Source organism: Alosa sapidissima, chromosome 22 (genome assembly GCF_018492685.1).
Source record: "Alosa sapidissima isolate fAloSap1 chromosome 22, fAloSap1.pri, whole genome shotgun sequence".
In the NCBI taxonomy this organism is placed as follows: domain Eukaryota; kingdom Metazoa; phylum Chordata; class Actinopteri; order Clupeiformes; family Clupeidae; genus Alosa; species Alosa sapidissima.
The window spans coordinates 23,824,627-23,844,446 of NC_055978.1; the positions used below are offsets into that span (position 1 = coordinate 23,824,627).

The following is a 19,820-nucleotide window of genomic DNA, read 5'->3' on the forward strand; positions in this document are numbered from 1 at the left end:
GGTGTTCTCAAGAGCGGCTGGGTGACACAACTGATACATGGCTTCTGGGCTTGTTTTGTCAGGGGGTGGCTGCAGCTGCATGTAGCACAGTATTTTTCGATTGGGTAACAATAAGAGTAACGTGTCAGCGTGGGGCTCCTCAATCTTGTTCCTCTCAGCGCAATCAATATTGCTCTCCTCGACTGGGATTGGACACCGACTACACCCCACCACCACCACCCTCACACCAACGTGTGCTTTTACACTCAGTGAAGAGAGTCTCCATTGATCCAATGCTTTACGGGGATGGGGAAAGAAACATTTCAGCTAAAACAAGGGGTTTACCTCGACTGAACTGAGAACTGTTAAAGAGATTTTGTTTCAGGGGTCTGTAACATATTTTGTGTTATTGATTACATAACATTACTGCAAAGTATATGGCCCAAGCTAAACATCCTCCAAAGTCATCTATGAGTCAGTGTTTATTTCCTGTCTCTCCTCTCCTGGGAGAGTCAGTCAGTCAGTCAGAGGAAATGAGGAAGAACTCATTTTACTGATCCATATCACTGAAGTCTGAAGAGAGACACACTCCTGGGTTGGCTATGATCTTTACAGAGAGAATTTGATTTTGATGGAATAATTATATTATCTATATTAATGTATTAACTTGTACAACTTGTACTTGGCAAAGGGAGTGCTTTGATAGTTCGATGGTATAGTGCACTTTCATGTCTTGGGAGAGCAAGTGTGTGGCTCTGAGTTGGCCTGACAGAGACATGTGGAGCATCATTCGAACCATTGGGGGTAAAGTTGACTGTCTTACACAGAGGCTAAAGTGTTCATCTCCATGTCCGGTTAACAGCAGTAAAGGCTTGATGGGATTACAACTGTAGGGGTCGCTAGTTTCCCTCATACACAGCCGGACCAGTGCCCTTTGCATCTGTCTCCTGTCAGGGACGGCCCAGGGTGGCACCACACTGGCACCACACATGCCCAGCACACTCCCATCAAATTGGCATCTGCTTTCTGTCATTCCTTTATCGGTCTTCTCTCCCCTTTATCTCCCTCCTATCTCTCTCTCTCTCTTTCTTCTTCCCTAGCTACACTGACTACTATCTAATAAAGGCCTCAACCCCTCATATCCTTCCACACACACGCACACACACACACACACGCACACACACACACACACGCTTCAACTACACTGATCACCTTGATGCCACGCTATCGACAGCAGCTCCCTGTAAGTCACTTGAGAGTTGCTATCTCCCCGCATACCCCCCCCGAGCGCCAGCCTGCTGCCCTCTGAGGCTCTCGTCTGAGTGTCATGCAGAGAGAGAGAGAACAAGAGAGAGAAAGAGAGAGAGAGAGAGAGAGAGAGAGCAGGAAACAGAGAACGGAGTGATACAGAGAGAGAAACCGGGAACCAGGGAAACAGGGACGCGTGCCAGGGTGCCTCGGTGAGAGTTCGCCCGGGCGGCTCGAGGTGCGGTCACATTCTGCCACCCACTTATCCCCTCATCCACCACGCTCCCCTCCGCTGGGGTTGTTTATCTGTGCTAACAGGAGGCAGCATGGAAGCCCCAGCAGCTACTGCTCCCGGGGATGGTGGAGTGGAGTCATCGGTGGCCGTGATTGGCTTAAGAATTTGCCTGTCAGGGGGCTACACTTTTGTATGTGGGGGGCGGGAGTGTTTGTTGTGTGTGTGGGACTTCATATGCATGTGTGTGCCTGTTTGTTTTCAGAGGTCCAGAGAGCAAGCTGGGAGAATATGAGCAGGTGAGCATGACTAGAAGACAGCATGTGTGTGTGTGTGTGCATGCGTGTGTGTGTCCAACGGCACTGAATGTGTGAACTGAGGCATGTGTTGAATGTAGAGCTGACAAAATAGGTGTGGGGAGTGGAAGCAGCTCTTGCCAAAAAAAGAAACACACACACAACGCAACAAAGCCACCTGATGCCAAATAGGAGAGAATGACAACAGGTATTGTGCTGCATTTAGTTGAATCGACCAACACAAAGAAAAAGAAAGACAGACAAAATGGAGGGAATAAAAAACGATAAAGAAAAGAAATAGGCTGTTAATGGGTTGCAGCGGGCGAGTCTGGCGTCGCCTCATCCCTCCGTCACTAGCGCCTCGCCTCGCTACGAGGCTCCGGCTCTTTTGTTGGCCTGCTGAAAGCTTGGCCCGGGCCGATGAAATACCACAATGGCCCTCTAATGAGACCCGACTGCCGCTGCCTCGAACTCCCTTACCGGCAGCCAGAACACCGGGAACCTGGCACTCCACCCACACCACACACACCACCCACACCACACACACACCACCCTCACCACACACACCTCACCACACACACCACCCTCACCACACACTCCACCCACACCACCCTGTCGCTGTCAGGCAGCTCCAAACGGCAGGGGCTCACCAGGTGAACCCATCAAATGTTTAACACACCTCGCTGTAAGTGGAACCAGTTGCATAAGGACTTTTGCTTGAGTGAAGTTGATGAATACCATAAACCTAAGAATAGCAGGGTCCACAAAAAGGGATGGAAAGCTTGATGCTTTTATGTTTGTAGCTTAACTACATGGAATATATATATATATATATATATATATATATATATATATATATATATATATATATATATATATATATATATATAATATATATTTTTTTGTGACACAGTTAAGTAATGTTTAGTAAAGTGTGGCATGGGTGCGTTCAAATGCACCGTTTTTGCATAAAACCCTGTCATTACCCCGTTTATACACAATGCGTCTTACATTGCAGGATGGATACACCTGTAATATGCTGGTAAGCAAGGCCATTAAAAACAGTTTAATGCTGCTGAATTGATTCAGGCGCATGTAATGATAAATCTCTATTGTGACACTAGCGCCACTGGGTTAATTGCGACTGATGGTGTATGTGTTTTTAATATAATTAATATGCCAGTTGACGAGGGAGACTAATTGTTCGACACACAGATGTGGTTGGCTAAGTGATTACAGAGCAGCAGGGAAGACTTTGTGTGGTGAGCTTTTGTAGGCTCCCGGAAATTATTTACACAAACTTCACTGGCCATTTATTAGACATATAGTCCTGCAATTCTGCATGTAGAAATACTGTCATCCGAGTAATTTACTGTCCCTGTCTAGAGCTAACTATTTATGCCTGTCACTGCTAACTGTGTTTAGTGGAGAGTGATAATGATCCATTGGCTGGAAAAATCAAATGATTGAAATCCATAAAGGAGTGCAAAACCATATCACAGGTCGTATATTACAGCAGGACCACCTCATCTTTTCAAAGACACATAATGACATGCAAATGCATGTTGCTATAATAGCGGACTACCAGGCCTCCAATCCCAACTGTTGCTTTGTGTTTTACAGGGCTACATCAATAAAGATTTAGTGTTTGCTTTGCGGTGCATCCCGTTCGACTCATTGCCTAATGTATGAAACATAAACACTGGTTGGAGGCAAGTGTAATTACTGTGCGCCGTGCTTCAGGCAGACTTTTTTTACAGCCATAAATCTCATACAGTAACATGAAATATTTAGGAGAGATAAACATCTCTCCCATCTCAGAACTCTCCTATTGGTGTGATAACCTGTCTAAATCCATCTTAATCTGGCTGCATGTAATTTCATTTCTATTTATTTAGATGCATGGTATTCACACCATCTCCTCGCACCATAGTACATTTTCAACAGCTCTGACATGTCTCTGTTTTTATATACCATATTAATATTACACATACCTAGGGCCACATAAAGTAATCCCTTCTCTGGGAGAAAAACAATGAAATTCATGATTCATTACGGGAATGAAACATAACATAGTTCTACGCCCTTTAACACGCTGTACAGAATGTTGTTGTTTGTTTTTGGTTGTTGTTAAGGCACACAAAAAGGGAGTAAGGGGAAGCACGTTCTCTGAATGTTGAAATAGATGGTTCAGACACTGCTTTCAAAAATGATTTTTCTCTGGCTTCAAATATGCTGGTTGGACAGGTTCTACCCAGTGCCATTTCAGTCACACCTCACATCCCACCCACCCCCCACTCACTGCCGCCCCAGCTCAGACCAAGGGCTGGAGCCAGCCTCATGTTTGTTGTTACATTCTGTGAGCTGGTGATAAATGCTAAGCCAGAGAATCCCAAGCGACGATGACAGTGAGGGTCAAAGTCAGGTCTGAGCTGCACACCTTCACATGACCCAGACACTATTTGTCAACACTGAGCCGAAATGAGAGGGAATTTCAAGTGTCCAACGAAGCCAAACGAAGCATTTATGGGTTCACAGAGTTCACGGAGTCATCCATTTATTTGTGTCCTTGCGATGTCAAATGACATATTGACCTGTTGTCATTCTGTATCGACAGGCCATAATTCACCCAGATAATTATACTTTTAAAATACATTATCATGTATTGTTAAATGCATTATTGGAGGACAGGAATTATTTATGTATGTGTACAGAGAGTGAGTGTTGATGCTTTATCATGTTACATATCGAAAACCACACAGATTCTGTGACACTGTATAAAGGTATGAGGGGTGTATTTGAAACTATAACACCTAGGAGTTACTCCCAATCTCACCTTGCCACACATCTACCCTGTTCTGCCCGAACTCACCTTCACAAACTCATACATTTGCATTGGAGAAAATGAGGGTGTGAAGTGGGGCTTTTTCACAGGTTCATATGGAGATGTGTGAGCCACCTCTCTGCTTTGGACCCACTGAGACCAGGTTTCCCTGAGCTCTGTTCAGATAGCCTTCCACTCCATGACTCCTGTGCTCTCTTCACTCACTCTTTTCTGTCTCTCTCTCTCTCTCTCTCTCTCTCTCTCTCTCTCTCTCTCTCTCTCTCTCTCTCTCTCTCTCGGCTAGTTTCATTCTGGCGTGGTCACAGAGTCTATGTGACGCATCCATTTGTTCTCGCTCACTTTCATGTTCTTTTCCCCTGTTGCATTTTCAGTATTGCCAATTTTTGCTGTTCAATTCTCACTTCCTCTCTCTCACTGAGAGGCAAATAGCCAACTTCATGTTTAAATGCTAATGTCTGTTATAGCACAGAGAATGAGACCGAGAGAGCAAGAGAGGGAGAGGGAGAGAGCGAGAAGGAGGGAAAGAGAGAAATAGAGAGAGAGAAAAAAAGAGAGAGAGAGCAAGCAAGAGACAGCGACAAAAAGGGAGGGAGTGAAAAAGTATAAAAAACAAAGTCGTTGCCAGCACTGCTCACCCATTAAAAAACACGCTCATAACAAGCCTCTCTTTGGGGCTCGCTTGTCTTTAATGAAAGAGCAGCACCTGTTTACAGTCGGAACCTCAGGCAGTGGTGGGAAAACACATCAGGTTCGGAGGAAAGAAAACAGGATAGGAGGAGGGGGAGGTGGGAGGAGAGGAGAGGAGAGGAGGTGGCAGTTGAGTGTTGGGGTTGGAAGCGAATCCAGAGGGTATTAAATAATAATGCAGCAGCCGTGGTGATTGCTGTCGATGTTTTGTGCCGCGCGCGTGCTTACCCGGTCACAGACAGCGAGATGCTTGACTCTGATAGGCCGATCTGCTTGTGCTGATCTTGGACACGGGATGCCATGGCGAGCTCTCCTTCACCTGTTATCACTAATGACAACGGAGCGAGAGATACTACACATTCCACTCGGCAGCGGCACTTTGATACAGAGGAAGGAGAATAGAAAAGAAGTCCCCCAACATAAAGAAGGAATGTGGTTTGCTAGTACTGTAAATATCAGCTACATGCTACAGATAGGTCACAGTCTTGCTTCAGAGCTTCCTGCTTTGCTTTGGGACATCGCAGTGATCATTGCTATGGTAACCATGCAACACTGACAAATGCATCACATGGGTGTAAATTATTGAATGGGGTCATATTAAATATAGGCAAGGCAATTTAATTTAGGGAATTCAATGGTCTTTGCATTAACAAAAGCAAAGAATACTGTAGCAAATTATAAGAAATATATGGGGCAAAATGTATGCAACAACCCCCATAGTGCACTTACTACTCGTTTTCATGTCTTGAGTGTTGCTGGTAATTCTATACAATTCTATTTTTATGCCGTGCTGGTGCAGGCTGATGCATTGCGATTGTTCCAGATGGACAAAGATCACCCCATCCAAATTATTTCTACCCGGCCTCAGCCTAATGATTGCTGTCTCTGGGGATTTAATGCATTCATTCCTCTAATAGGAGTTGTCATTAGTCTGAAAATGTGGCACAGAAACTCTCTAGTCAATGTGAGGACTACACACTCAGGTTAGAGGGCTGCTCATGGAAGACCTGTGGACACACACACAAACACACACACACACACACACACACACACACACACACACACACACACACACACACGTCCAGACACATATGCTCACACACATGTCTGCACACACATACAGACATACACACAATGGAGAGAGAGAGAGAGACAGACACACAAACACACACACACACACACACACACACTACAAAGCACCCCCCCACACACACAATGAAGAGACTGAGATAAAAAGGAGAGTTTGGCTCTTCTGAATGACTGATCATCGCTGCATTGAATAGCCCTGATGAACTTCATGTTTAGATAATGATGATGGTGGTGGTGATCACAGAAATGAGAATGATAATGATGAGGATGGTGCTCCTGATGTGATGGTGAGGGTGATGACAGTGACAGTACAATGTGTCTCTTAGGAAACACAAAGGGAATATTATCCTCGTCAAATCTCATTGTGGTCACAAATAAGGGTAAGGATTACAGGAGTAGATAGATGTGTTGTGAGTGTGTATGAGAAAGAGACCTGGTAGCCTATACTTATGTGTGCGTGTGCGTGTACGTGTGCGTGTGCGTGCGTGCGTGCGTGCATGTGTGTGTGCGTGCGTGTGTGTGTGTGCTCACAGTGTGTTGCATTTCTGCTGAGTGGTCTTCAGCAGTGTTCTCTGTGCACAGGGCCTGCTCGAGACTTATCTGTGTGTCAGCAGCAGTTCCCCAACAGAGATGTAAAATGAGGACAGTTTTGTAGCCTTGTGGTCTTTTCCCTCTCAGTGTCTTTCTCTCTCTGCTGCTCTTTTTTCCAGCCGAATTTATATCTTTCTCTCTCTCTCTCTCTCTCTCTCTTTCGCTCTCTTCTTCTCTCCTTCACTCTCTCCTTTGCTCTCTCCTTCTCTCTGGGCGGATGTTGCTCCAGCTCCACTTCATCACCTTTATCTCCTCTCATAAATTACACAGCCCTTAGGGGAGGGGGTGCTTATTTAATAAAGCCGCACATCTGTCCCTGCAGACTGTCATCACTGATCTACTCTCCCTTAAGCAAGTCGCTGTGTGAGTGTATGTTGTTTGGGTTTGTGCGTGAGCGAGATAGTGGTCGCAAGAGTATCTCTTCTCTGTCTGTATTTCTGTGTCTATCATGTTTGTTTATGTGTGAGTGGATATGCATGTTTTGGGGGTTGTACAAGGGACATGCATGTACATATGTTGTATAAGGGTATATATATATATTACATGTGGGTAGTGTATGTACTGTAGTATATCAAGAGCAAAAAGGTGTATGTATGTGCGTGTGTGTGTGTGTGTGCATGCATGTGTGCATGAATACATATGTGGTTGCATATATTTGTCTGCATCCGCTTGGAGGGGCCCCACAAGGGGAATTTTGTTTTGTTTACAGTCTAAAATATTTATGAGTTTGTATTTTACACTATGCATATTTATGCGTGTTGGTTCACGTGCGGGTTATGTATGTTGCTAATTCTGTGCGTTAGTTTTGCTAATGAATCATTCAAATGGAAAGTGGCCACCGGTGGTCCCTTGTCCCTTCCTCTCACTGGTAAGTACATGAGTAAGAGTTGTCCTTGAGGGGTGACTTATTTCACTGGAACAGTTTGTGAATCACAACAGATTCGAACGTGACTCAAAAGCATACCAGTGCTTTTCTGCAGAACACACTACATTGTATCAGATCTGACTCTTACGGGGAATTGCCTGGCTTCGATGTGTCAAAGTGAAATGAGGTCCTCAACCTTGAGGTCTCTCTTAACCTGGTGCTAACCACCTCAGCCGTGACTTTATGTGACTGCTTTGAACTCAGGAAATGGAGGACGTTGCCAAGTAGGAGGTATAATGGAGATTCAAAGGCTTGGCAGAGCTGTCTGGAAAAGTAGCCGTCATAAAGCTTTTACGACAAAGACCTCAATCCCTCATCGGTGCTGAGACCTCTGTATGGGCCTTCACCTAGAGCCTGCTGTCCCCCATCCAAAGACTCATAATGCACCACATGGTTTTAAGTCTTGATTGAACATTGGAAGAGAGGAATGGGATTTTATGATTATGGAGATGTCTTACCAAGATGGCTCCCCTCACTCCCTTAACAAGCTCACCTCCACCAGCGATGGGGTGACGAGGCTGGAGGGTGGTGGTGGAGGGTGGTGGTGGGGGTAGGCGAGGGGTTGGAGGCTGAAACAGTCATTGGCGGGTAGCAGGCCCCAGAGAGGCCCAGTGATAGCATCATTAATCAGGGGTGTTGCTCACACCCATAGTAAACCTTTCTTACCCCCCTGGAGGGAGATGTATATGGAGCGTAGGAGGTCCCCCGTGCCTCAACCTCACCATTCCATCCCACTGCTGGGAGCTTCCCACTCACTTCATAATTACAACCCCAAGCACGTTAGCACACCACCTCAGCGAGGGGACCATTACATGCGCTTAGAGACATGTGGGCCTGGGTCGGAATGAGAGGGCTGATGATCTATTTAAGGTCTGCAGGGGTTCTCACTCACACATTTTCATACCCTGAGACCAGGTTGCTTTCACCTTCCAGTATTCTCTCCATCAGTAGCGTAACATCAGTTGGCCAAAGTGTCCCTGTACACTGAGATTTTCCCTTTAAGATACTGGTCTAAAGGGTGTGTCCAGCCATAGCATTACAAAACCCTAGCAATGCACCATCAGCCATTCTTGGTCCTAAATGAATATGTAAATATGTAAACACTGTTGTCAGTAGACCGCTTATGCCTCATTGCAATGCTGTCCCCGGCAATCTGGAATTCACCTCATGTGGCTACGCATTGGAGGCCGTCTCATGCATCCAGTTTGCTGCGAGTGCACTATCCTAAGTGTTTTGGACGGAGGCCTTGGAGGTTGGTGGGGGGGGGGGGGGGGGGGGGGGCGGTGCAGAAAAGGCCAGGCGTTAAATTGGTGGTCAGTGGTGACTCTAGAGGCCCTGGGGGCGGCGTCCATAATGGAATTTCCTGCTACTCTGTCCCTTAACAGTTGGTGCTGAGTGCCATCCCCAAGTGTGGGTGGCTTGTTCTTTTCCAGACACAGATTTAGATGGAGTATGTCTGCATGTGTGTGCATGTGAGTGTGTGTGTGTGAGCGTGTGTGAGAGCACGTGTGTACGTATATGTACGTATATGTGAATGTGTGTGTATGTGTTTGTGTGAGTGTGTGTGTGTGTTTGTGTGTACATCTCCGGCTGATGTCTTAACTCTCCCTCTCTCTCTCTCTCTCTCTCTCTCTCTCTCTCCCCCCTCTCTCTCTCTCCCTCTCTCCCTCATTGTCTCTCCCTTTTGTACCCGCTGCATCCCAGCTGGAGCCCTCTTTAAAAGACTTGACGAGTCAGTTTTCCAGGAGCCATCCATCACCCACCTGTGCCACGGTCCCCCCGCAGCCTCCCCACCTCCCCACCGCACCTCCCCACCGCGCCACCTCCCCACCCCACCGCACCTCCCCACTGCACCTCCCCACCTCCCACCGCACCTCCCCACCGCACCTCCCCACCTCCCCACCGCTCCGCCGCGCAGCTCGGCAGCACCCAGCAGGGGGGACTCTCCCAGCCCCTCCGGCCTGTTTTGTCTGCGCGTCTGGCTCTACGATAATGCCTTCTTCTCCGCCAAAACCCCCAACGCACACAACCTCTCTCTTCGCAGGCGTGTTGTCCGCCCGGTGCAGAGCCTAGCTTTCTTCTTTTTTTTCCCTCTTTCTTGCTGCCAAAGCCTACTCGTGTTTAGAGTGACAACAGACATGTCGCCACTTGCAAATTCCTGTGCATGTTTTTTTCCCCCCTCTGCACTCATGCCTTGGCACTTGTTGGAAGGATGCGCAGTGCATGTATATGAAGCTCACCAGCGGAGGGGATAAGGGCTGCTTCACTTCTTCAGCCGCTACCGACAATGAATACAAATGGAAGGAAAACAAAGGCAGTGATTAGAGTGGCTGTTTAACCTCCGGGTTAAAGGGGGCCTGCCGTTATTAGTTTGTTTACCCAGTTATTTGCACAGCTATCTGTGCTCCCCCCCTCCCCACACACACACATGCACACATATGTTTGCCCCTGCCTGTGCTAATATTGCTAATTGAGGGGAAAGCAAGAGGTGGACTTACCCGGTGAGTGCGGGAGTGACCGAGTGAGGAAGTGTGGCATTAAACAGGAGGAGTGACAGCAATGTGACATTGTTTGCTGAGAGGCAGCTCGTGGAAAGTCCCTCCACCTCTAGCTGCTAATGGATTTCAACATCGCCAATCATCAGCCCCTGTTAAATGGGGTAAGCTGGGTGGACCGTTGAGTAAATCCCCACTAAATTCTAATTTTAATGCTGAAATGCAAATTTATATGGGGGGTGGAGGGTTTCAGTGCCAACAACGCTCCATTCCTATACAAACAAGTCTCTGAACCATGCAGTGTTCATTTAAGACCCATTTGGCACCAGCGGTATAGTTAATGAGATTGCGAGGTAGAGCTGCTGTGGAAGTCTTCATTATGGGATGTAGTGTTTCCGCACGTTACCTGCGTGCACCTCTCCTGGGATTTTGAAAATGCCATTTGGTGAGAATCTGCAGGGCTCCAGAGGGATGAGGTAAATGCCCTACATCAGATGCACTGTTAGACTTGTCCGATAATGACATTCAGAGGTTTGTAGATTAAAGATTTTCCGTCATTACCTCGGACAGATAAGCAGCCTGGTCTGGCCAGGGCCCCTGGGCCATGTTATTCTCTTCAGCGTTTATTCAACCTTATCCGATCACCCACCAAAAAAAAAAAAAACACCCCAACTCCTCCCTATTGGAAAAAGTGTGGCACAGTCACGTTCATTGAATTTTCCCTGAAAGGGCATTTTTCTTTCAAGCAGGGCCCAGTCTTAATGCTGAGATAAATGCATTTCCAAAGGTTTTACAAAGTTCAGGGAAAAGTTCAGGGGGGTTTTTATCAGAGTATGGGCTCTACCAAACACAAACAATAAACAAACAACAAACAAACAACAAACAAACAAATAATAAAGAATGGCACATAACACATAGAACATTCTTTGCACAGCACTATGACATTGCATACACAATACTGTACTGTGGTGTTGACTGGCATGAAAGACAACTGACCTTGTCAATGCATCTGAACGTAATGATTTGGATCAGCGTAGCAGGCGTGAAACCTTCTTCTCGTACCATCATGGAGCGTTCTGTGGAACAGAGACGAAAGCAAGTTGACATGAGCTTTCCTCATGTGGCAGCCACAAGGCTCCTTACTCGCTCTCTCCCCGAGGTTCCCATGGCTGACAAGGGAGTTGCTCTGCAAAGCATAATTAAATCCACAATAGAAGATTTACGGAGGAAGAATCCTTTAAAATGTAATTGTCCTGTACAAGATGTGTGGTGGCAGGGGGAGTTTCCTGGAGGGGGGGGGGGCAGCTCAAGTTAGGATAAGGGTTAAGCTGGGGTTGATGAGCAGGGAAGCTGCCATCGTTCTCAACTGTTGGCATAATGCAATTCTCTCGCTGGCACATTTGCTCATGAAAATAAATGGAGAAATGAGGACAGTGCAAATCGCAGCGCTGCAACATGTCATGCTCTGGCACCAACCGAATTTGGTACACGTCTGTTTCATAGCACTCTAGAGCACAGGAATAGTGCTGTCAGAAGCTGCCACTGAACGCTCTGTTTCTTTGGCCTCTTTTTTTTTTTCTTTCTTCACTCAGTTGCCATTTAGTTCAGACATTGGAAACTCAGGAGGTAATGTTTCTCCTTCTTTCAAAAGACACATGACATGACAAACAAACTGGTTACAAATAATCTTGAAATAATCATCAAGAAAAAACCTCAAGCTAATCTAAAAACACCCAAGACACTGACACAAAGCACTTGATAGGCTGGATCTCGTATGCAGTTTGTTGTTTACACACATCAGTCAAAACAGCCTTGCAACAGCTGTATTGAGAATTTGTGTTCATAATAGGCTACGTCTTGACTTCCTCCAAGGCCTATGATTTGTTTACCAACCTGGACGAGTACAATCAAACATCCATTTGATTTCTAATTTCCACTCCCCATCTGACAACAATGAAAATACTAATTTCTGCAGCCTATTATTCATTGAGCAATACGTCCCACACCAAGCGCATCTAATTCAGGTTACTAATGAGCTATGTTCACTCTGTCCAGAACTACAATCACAAACACCACGGAGACCACAGCAGGACAATAGGAAAGTAGGACGTGCTGTTCATACTCAAACAATATACAAGCACACCACGAGGTGAGAGGAATAATCAGTGCTCAAAACTGCATCTGTGTGCACATCCTGCCAATGCCAAACAAAACACTGTTCAGCTTCTTTCTTTCATTCTCTCTCTCTCTACCCCTCTCCCTTCCTCACTCTCTCGCTCTCCTCTTCCTCGCTAGCTGCTATCTGTGCTACCTTCCACTTCAGATTAATACGCTAGTGGTGCTTTAGAATTGATTGGTTCCATGTTTGCAGTGTAATGTTTATCTTGGCCTGGCAGAGCCGGGCTGGGGTGCCGGCGGAGAAAGCCACGCGGCTGAATTGAATCCCGCGGTGTAGGTGTGGGGGGCGCGGTGAGAGACCTTTTCACTCCTGCACTCGGCTGATAACTTTTTGCATTTGACCAGAGCATTGTGAGGAGGCAAACAAGAGGAACCCTGAAAGGGAAAAAGAGCTGGCGGTTGGCGTTTATGGAGGGGAGACACACTGGATGTAACCCCCCCCCCCCCCCAAAAAAAAAAAAACAACAAAAAACAGGCTCTCAAGAAGTTGATGGGCGAAAACATTCATCCACCGTTGGAGCACGGGGACTTTTTGCAGGGGGAGGTAAAAGAATGGTCCATTTACCGGAGTGCTTTGGAGGGGGCTTCTTCGTGTGCTGAAATTTTTCATTTTAATTTCACTGACATGGGCCAAGGTAAAGTCGGAGAGGGAGAAAATTGTGCAATGCATAATGTATTATCCATTCATGGCGGTGCAATAAAGTTTAGAAAGGTGTTTGAGGAACTCAGCAGTTTATTTATTGTGCCTGGTAGAGACAGTAAATGAATTAGCATAGACTGCAGAAGAAAATCCACCATGTCAGTTTCATTCCTGTTTTGTTTGAGTGCCTTTATGCCTTTATTATGCTGATGACAAGAGAATTGGTGGTCACTCTGATTTAGTGATTCAAAAATGCGTAGCCACACAGGACAGACAGGGCCGTTTGTACTGTAGGGCTGTCAATTGATTGCTTTTTAAAACGTAGCTAGGTTGGGTGTGAGCCTACTAGTTGTCATGGGCTCTCCAGGCAGTACTGGAATGGATCTGGACAACCCAAGCTGGAACGGTCAGAGGGAAGGAACCATTTCCAGCAGGCCGTACTGAGGCTTCTTTTGGCAGCCATTTTCCCTACCGATTTTTCTGGGGATAATAGCACTCACAAATCATCCTCGCAGAAAGCGGGGGCTGGGGGAAAATTGATGCCCATTCATTTCAAAACAATGGTGGTGCCTTATGAGGGGGTTCATGATGTCATAACTCCAGCGAATGACAAGTTGGGGTGGGGGGGGGGGGGGGTAGGGGGGGCGGCGAGGCTCCGACGCACGGGGGCACCCCGTGCGTCGGCAGGGACAGCTCAATCAATCGGCGCACACTTCAGATGCGGGCAGCTGCGGACTAAGCAGCAGCTAGACGCGCTCAATCACACACGGCAGCTCGGGCGAATTGACAGCCTTTGACTGGAGGAGTCTGCCTCTGCTAATCCGACTCAACAGGGATGCCTTGTAACTTCCACTCTCCCCCTTACTCTCTCTCTCTCTCTCTCTCTCTCCCTCTCTCTCTTAATCTCTCATCCCGTGTCTCTCTCCCCGTGAGGTTAGCTTCCTCTTACCTCTCCTCACCTCTGGCTCTTCTCCCTTTAAATAGATCTCTCTTCTAAAACTTTTTTTTGTAGAGTGTGTGCACACAGCAGATCTATTTAACGGTATCATAAGAAACAAACATATATTAAAGACAAATCCTCCAGATCTGCAGAAGTTTATCTACCAGACGAAAATGAAAATAATACAGGAGAATAATATGGCTCAGTAGTAATGTCACATCAGTAGCTGAGTTTTACTTTACTATCATCGCCCAGTCCCAACTATCCCAGAGGCCCGATATCAGGATTAAAGCCCTACTTGTGTACCCGTCCGTGTGGGTACGTGTGTGTGTGTGTGTGAGTGTGAGTAAGAGAGAGAGAGAGAGAGAGAGAGAGAGAGAGAGAGAGAGAGAGAGAGAGAGAGAGAGAGAGAGTAAGATTAGGTAATAAATAATTCAGGCGGGGGCAGTGGAGGCGGCCCATAAATCTTGAGAGTTTCTCAAGCCGAGGCCTGCATTCAGCTTAGAAGGGGGCCAGGCATCATCAGTGCTGATTTAAATGTGTAAATGGAATGAATAAAAAGCACATTTTTATAAAGAATGTGGTCACCTGCCCTATTCATCAAAAGGTGTCTCTTTAATACAACCCCCTCTCTTGACGAATAAATCTTAATAAGAGATCGCTGGGGTTAAACATGTAGAAAATGTTAAGATGAAACAATTTCAAAACAGAGGCCTTTGCGGTGCAGATAACAATTAAAAATGTGCGACTGGCGACGTTCCAGGACACCTGCTTTTCAAAACATTGCCCCGTTTCCTAGCCCTATGGAGGCGTGCTGCTTTCAGCATCTTCACCACACGCTGCAGCACACCAGAATGCACTCTTTATTGTGGCTGTGGGACACTTACCACTGTGCTCTCTTGGTGAGGAGGGGGGAGCAGAGAGAGAGAGAGGGAGAGAGAGAGGGAGGGAGAGAGAGAGAGAGCGAGAGAGAGAGGGAGAGAGAGGGAGGGAGAGAGAGAGGGAGGGAGAGAGAGAGAGAGAGAGTAAAAAAAAAATCACCAGGATGAAGCTGTCCCGCTTTGCCAGATCCAGGCCATCACTTCAAAGCCACCGGGTGGCGGTGATCTTTGCATGACGGATGGGGTTTTCCCGCTTGTCCACCCAGAGAGATGAGAGTAGGGGATGGGGAGTGAAGAGAGGGGGGCTGCCTTGGGGGACTTGGTAGGCTGACCAACGGGCAAGATGTGCATTGAGACAGGTTACTACCAACATCGAGGGCCCAAGATTAGTGATGAAAAGGGGATTGTGTGTGTGTGTGTGTGTGTGTGTGTGTGTGTGTGTGTGTGTGTGTGTGTGTGTGTGTGTGTGTGTGTGTGTGTGTGCTGACGGGCAGTAAGTCCATCCTCTCAGGCTTTTAAACAGATGAGGACGTGGTATGGATGGTCGCTCTGCAGACGGCGAGCAGGCAGTGGGGAACGACAGCGTGAAGGAACATAGAGGGAAGCCTTGGTTCCGTCAGCCTAGACACACGCAACGCAACCCAACCCAACCCAACGTCGTGCGTCAGCAAGGGATGCCCACCGCGAGCCGCTTGCCCACAAATGCAAATGTGGAGCGACCAGTCATGCACAGCCGCCATGCAAAACAGACACAAAGTCACACAGACAGACACAAACACATATACACATGCTTACACACACACACACACACACACACACACACACACACACGACAAGAAAACACACATTTTTCTTTGAGGGCTGAGCATGTCTCTTGCCTGTCAAACAGCGTCATCAGGGGAGCACTGGGGTGTTGAAATGTGACACACACACACACACACACACACACACACGTACGCACACACACACACACGCACGCACACATGTTTTCCTTTGAGAATAGGATATGTCTCTGGCTCGTCTGGCAGGGGACTGCAGTCCAGGGCAGGTCAGAGAGGGTAAGAGGACTTCTCGTCAATGCTGTTGACATCATGACGGATGAGCCAATACTTGTGGGAAAGACGATGGAGCCCACTGTCCTGTTTATTAAAGGCTCGTCCCTCTCCCGTCAGTTCCCAGTGAGCTCTTGGGCAGCCAGAGTACGCACTGTTCTTCCCTGTGTGCTGCTTAATGTCATTAACAGCACCGCACCTGTCCCTGGTCATTACCAAATCACTGGTTGCCTGCTCGCCTGTTACACACACACACACACACACACACACAAAAAACACTCACACACAGATATTTTCCCCCTTCTTTCTTTCCATCATTAACATATATTCTTGTATCTATCTCCTCATCTACTAACTGCGGTCCCTTATCTTCCCCACACCCCATCCCCCCATTCCATATCGTACACGTCACCCTGTTATCCAGACACGAGTGCCATATATGAGAAGTTATCGGGAGCAGTCGGCTCATGGCTGAACGGTCATTTGTCACTACAGCCATGAGCGAAGCTGAATCCCAAAATCAACATTAGCATTCCCCCAAACCTCCCTCTCTCTTTCTTTCTCTCACACACACACTTTCTCTCTCTCTCTCTCTCTCTCTCTCTCTCTCTCTCTCTCTATATATATATATATATATATATATATATCGCTCTCTCTCTCTCTGTCTCTTTTGGGTTCCCTCCCTCAGTCCCTCTCTCTCCACCTCCCTCTCTTATGATCTGTCTATCTCTCCCTCCTCTGCTCTCTTTCTGAGCAGGGGCTCCGTCATTAACCAACAGTGTGGGGAAATGCCCATTAGGGCCCTGGCACCGAGACACAGACAGACCAGAGAGTGCATTTGAGTGCACTGAGGGATGGACAGTCCCACGTCACACACATGCAAAAGAAAATACGTGGCAGATGGAGATATAGATAAGAAGAAAAGAAAGAATGAAAGAGAGAGTGAAAGAAAGGAAAAAAGATAGCAGAAGTGGTGATGATGAATCGAAGAAGGGAATGAGGTAGCGAGACTGAGCGAGGTAGGGTCAGTGGCGGGAAGGGTGAACGCGTAGACCGATAAATCAAGAGCAAATAGATAATTGGATCGCTGCACCGCAGGGACCCTCGCGGGTCATGGAAAACCATCATCGTAATACGCAATTAACTCACCGAACAGGAATATGAATGCCAGTCCCACTGGATTAAGAATGTGGCACCTTGTCACGGGATGGTGGAACGCAACTGATTAGACAGGCTTGGGGGTGGTGGGGGGCACTCTGTGACAGGATGGGCAATTACTTTTAGGCGTCGTATCGCTATGTAGAACTGCCAGAGGGCTGGCGGGACAACACTTTAAAAAGACAGAGAGCTTCACGGGTTGCAACCAATGGATCCCCTTTTGCAGGCTGTGATGGTGGGAGGGGGGGGGGGTGAGGGAGGGGAAAAAGAGACTGAGCTGATATCTGTGATGCACAATAATGATGGTGCTTCATCAAAGCTCTAGAAGGCGGGGGAGTCCGGCTCTGTGAATTGCTGCCCAGTTCACCGCGGGAGGTTGAAGCGCGTGGCTGGAGGCATATCAAAGACATAAAAGTGAGGAGTCATCGGGGCTGTTGGAAGATTAGAAGGAGACGCGCCGAGTGCCGAAAATTAATACCATCTGCTCTTCGTCTTCCCCTTCCACCCTCTTGTTCCAATCACAAATGCACTTAATAGCCTGAATATGACATGGCTGTCAGATGCCCCCTGGAATCTTGTCAGTGAGTGAGATTGTGGGTAGCCACCGGTGGAATGGGGATATTGGAGCTGGGTCATGATCTTTGCTGCAGTTTCAGAGTATATATAGTAAGAGCCCTAATTTAAAACTATTCATACTTTCTTAACTACAAATTAACCAACAAAGACCATTTTCTAGTAATCTTTGTTGGCCCACCCTTTGATTACTGTCAAAAAAGATTATTGATTGTATATACAGGCAAATTACAGATGGCTTGCCTTGAGCAAACCTCCTTTAGTAGGAATTCAGTTTGATTTACATTCAGTTTGATTCACATTCAGTTTGATTTTCCTTTACTGCCTGAGGTTGGGTGGTGAAGTGAGGCAAAGCTGTTAAAGGTACTGTCAGCGTTTCTAAGGGATTTCTAAGTCTTAATATTTTTCGACATATTCAGCAAATATCTCCTCACGATCCACTAGCTCTCAATACCATGAGTACACTGTAAAGAAAAACAGTCTTTGTACACAGCCCTGGCTCTGTGAACTGTAAACAAACAAAGTGGAGCAAGCCTGCTCCCCAAACATAACAAAACTATTCCAGCCAATCACCGAAAGGTGTTTTGTTTGTGTTTGGTTCAAATATCAATAGACATGACGTCATCCAAAATCACTGTTGGCACCTTTAAGTCACAGTTTGGATGAGAAAAACACTCCTGATGTTGCAAATGAAGATTTCTTGTCTACCTTGAGGCAACACGAGCCTGTGTGAGCTCGAATTGGCATCACTGCTTAGCACCTGCTCATTTAGAGACAGCGGATCTCTTTAACTGCACAAGATCTGCTGTAACGCCTGACAACCCCACATCTGTAGTAAACACCTTGTGGACTCCTGTATATGTAGAGAACTGCGTCGGCACAGCACAGGTTTTCTTCCGCACCCATGAGCACCATCTCCATCTAATATGAAACGCAACTAAACATCTACATGAAGGTAGAAAACGACAGATTGCTCATTAATCCCATTTTTGGTGCTCACTTCACTTTCAACATCTCACTTCAGTTATATATTCATTGCTAAACTTCAGAGGCGTTTCATTGTGGCTTTCCTGCTGTGCTGCACTCCTTCACACCACATTTATGGGACTGTCACTCAAGATCCCAGCCATGAAGATATTCTGTATCTCTAGAATCTTTTTGGCGCGCCAAGCCGTCGATAAGAATGTGTGTCTGGTAAAAGATGTCTGCAGCACATTCAACTCATTTTTGTCCCTTTTCCATTACATTCTCTCCAAGATCCAAAAGACATGCGGTCAGCAACTACAGTGTTGAAAGAAGCGGTGATGGCGAGAAACACACAGCAATAGAAACCGAAGTGGCAGAGATTTAGAGAACAAAACGGAAAATCAGAGAGAGATATAAAGAGAGAAAGAAAGAAAGAAATAGAGAGAAAGAAAAAAGGAGAGAAATGCCACCCCTGCATTTTAACAGTGCTTATTATTAGCTGTCAGGTAGTGAGGTCTTAGTGATTGTGTCGATGTGGTGTATTGATTGCCTCCCTACAGGCTGCATCGAGGGGCGGAGAGAGGGGTGACCTTGTTTTGGGTTCAGGTCTGTTCCCGGCACACCATCCCAACATGCGACGTGATGCGCTCTCGTGCTCGCTCGCTCTCTCTCTCTCTCTCTCTGCATACTAATTCCTTATCTCATTCTGGGCTTGCATCAGTCCAGAGAGAATTGTTTTTTTTTTTTGTTCATTTGTTACTTTTGTCACTTTTCCTTTCTTTTTCCTTCTTTGATTTTCCTTCTTCGAGGGACTTTAAGTTGTCATGCTTCCTGCTTAGTAAGAGCTGTAGCGCTCATTCGATACATATGCATCGCGTATTTAAAAATGTCTGTCTCAGAGTCTTTTCATAAGCTTGGATATGGTGGATTAAGGAGATTTCTATGCCGGGCAAAGGAGGATTTGTTCTACCTGTTCTACTCTCGGGGAGAAGCCCTGTATTTATTTTACTCTTCCGTCGAGGAGAAAGTAATCCACGTACCAGTA

The 19,820-nt window shown here is 46.7% G+C and overlaps 1 protein-coding gene across 2 annotated transcripts in view; it reads right to left on the reverse strand.

Moving 5' to 3' along the window:
• chrm2a (cholinergic receptor, muscarinic 2a) overlaps positions 1–19,820 on the reverse strand; it is a 68,513-nt gene that overhangs the window by 38,312 nt on the left and 10,381 nt on the right. For both annotated transcript variants that reach the window (XM_042079283.1, XM_042079284.1), the window contains one exon: positions 11,384–11,463. The gene's annotated coding sequence lies outside the window, so the exon portion shown is untranslated. The remainder of the gene's footprint in view (positions 1–11,383; positions 11,464–19,820) is intronic.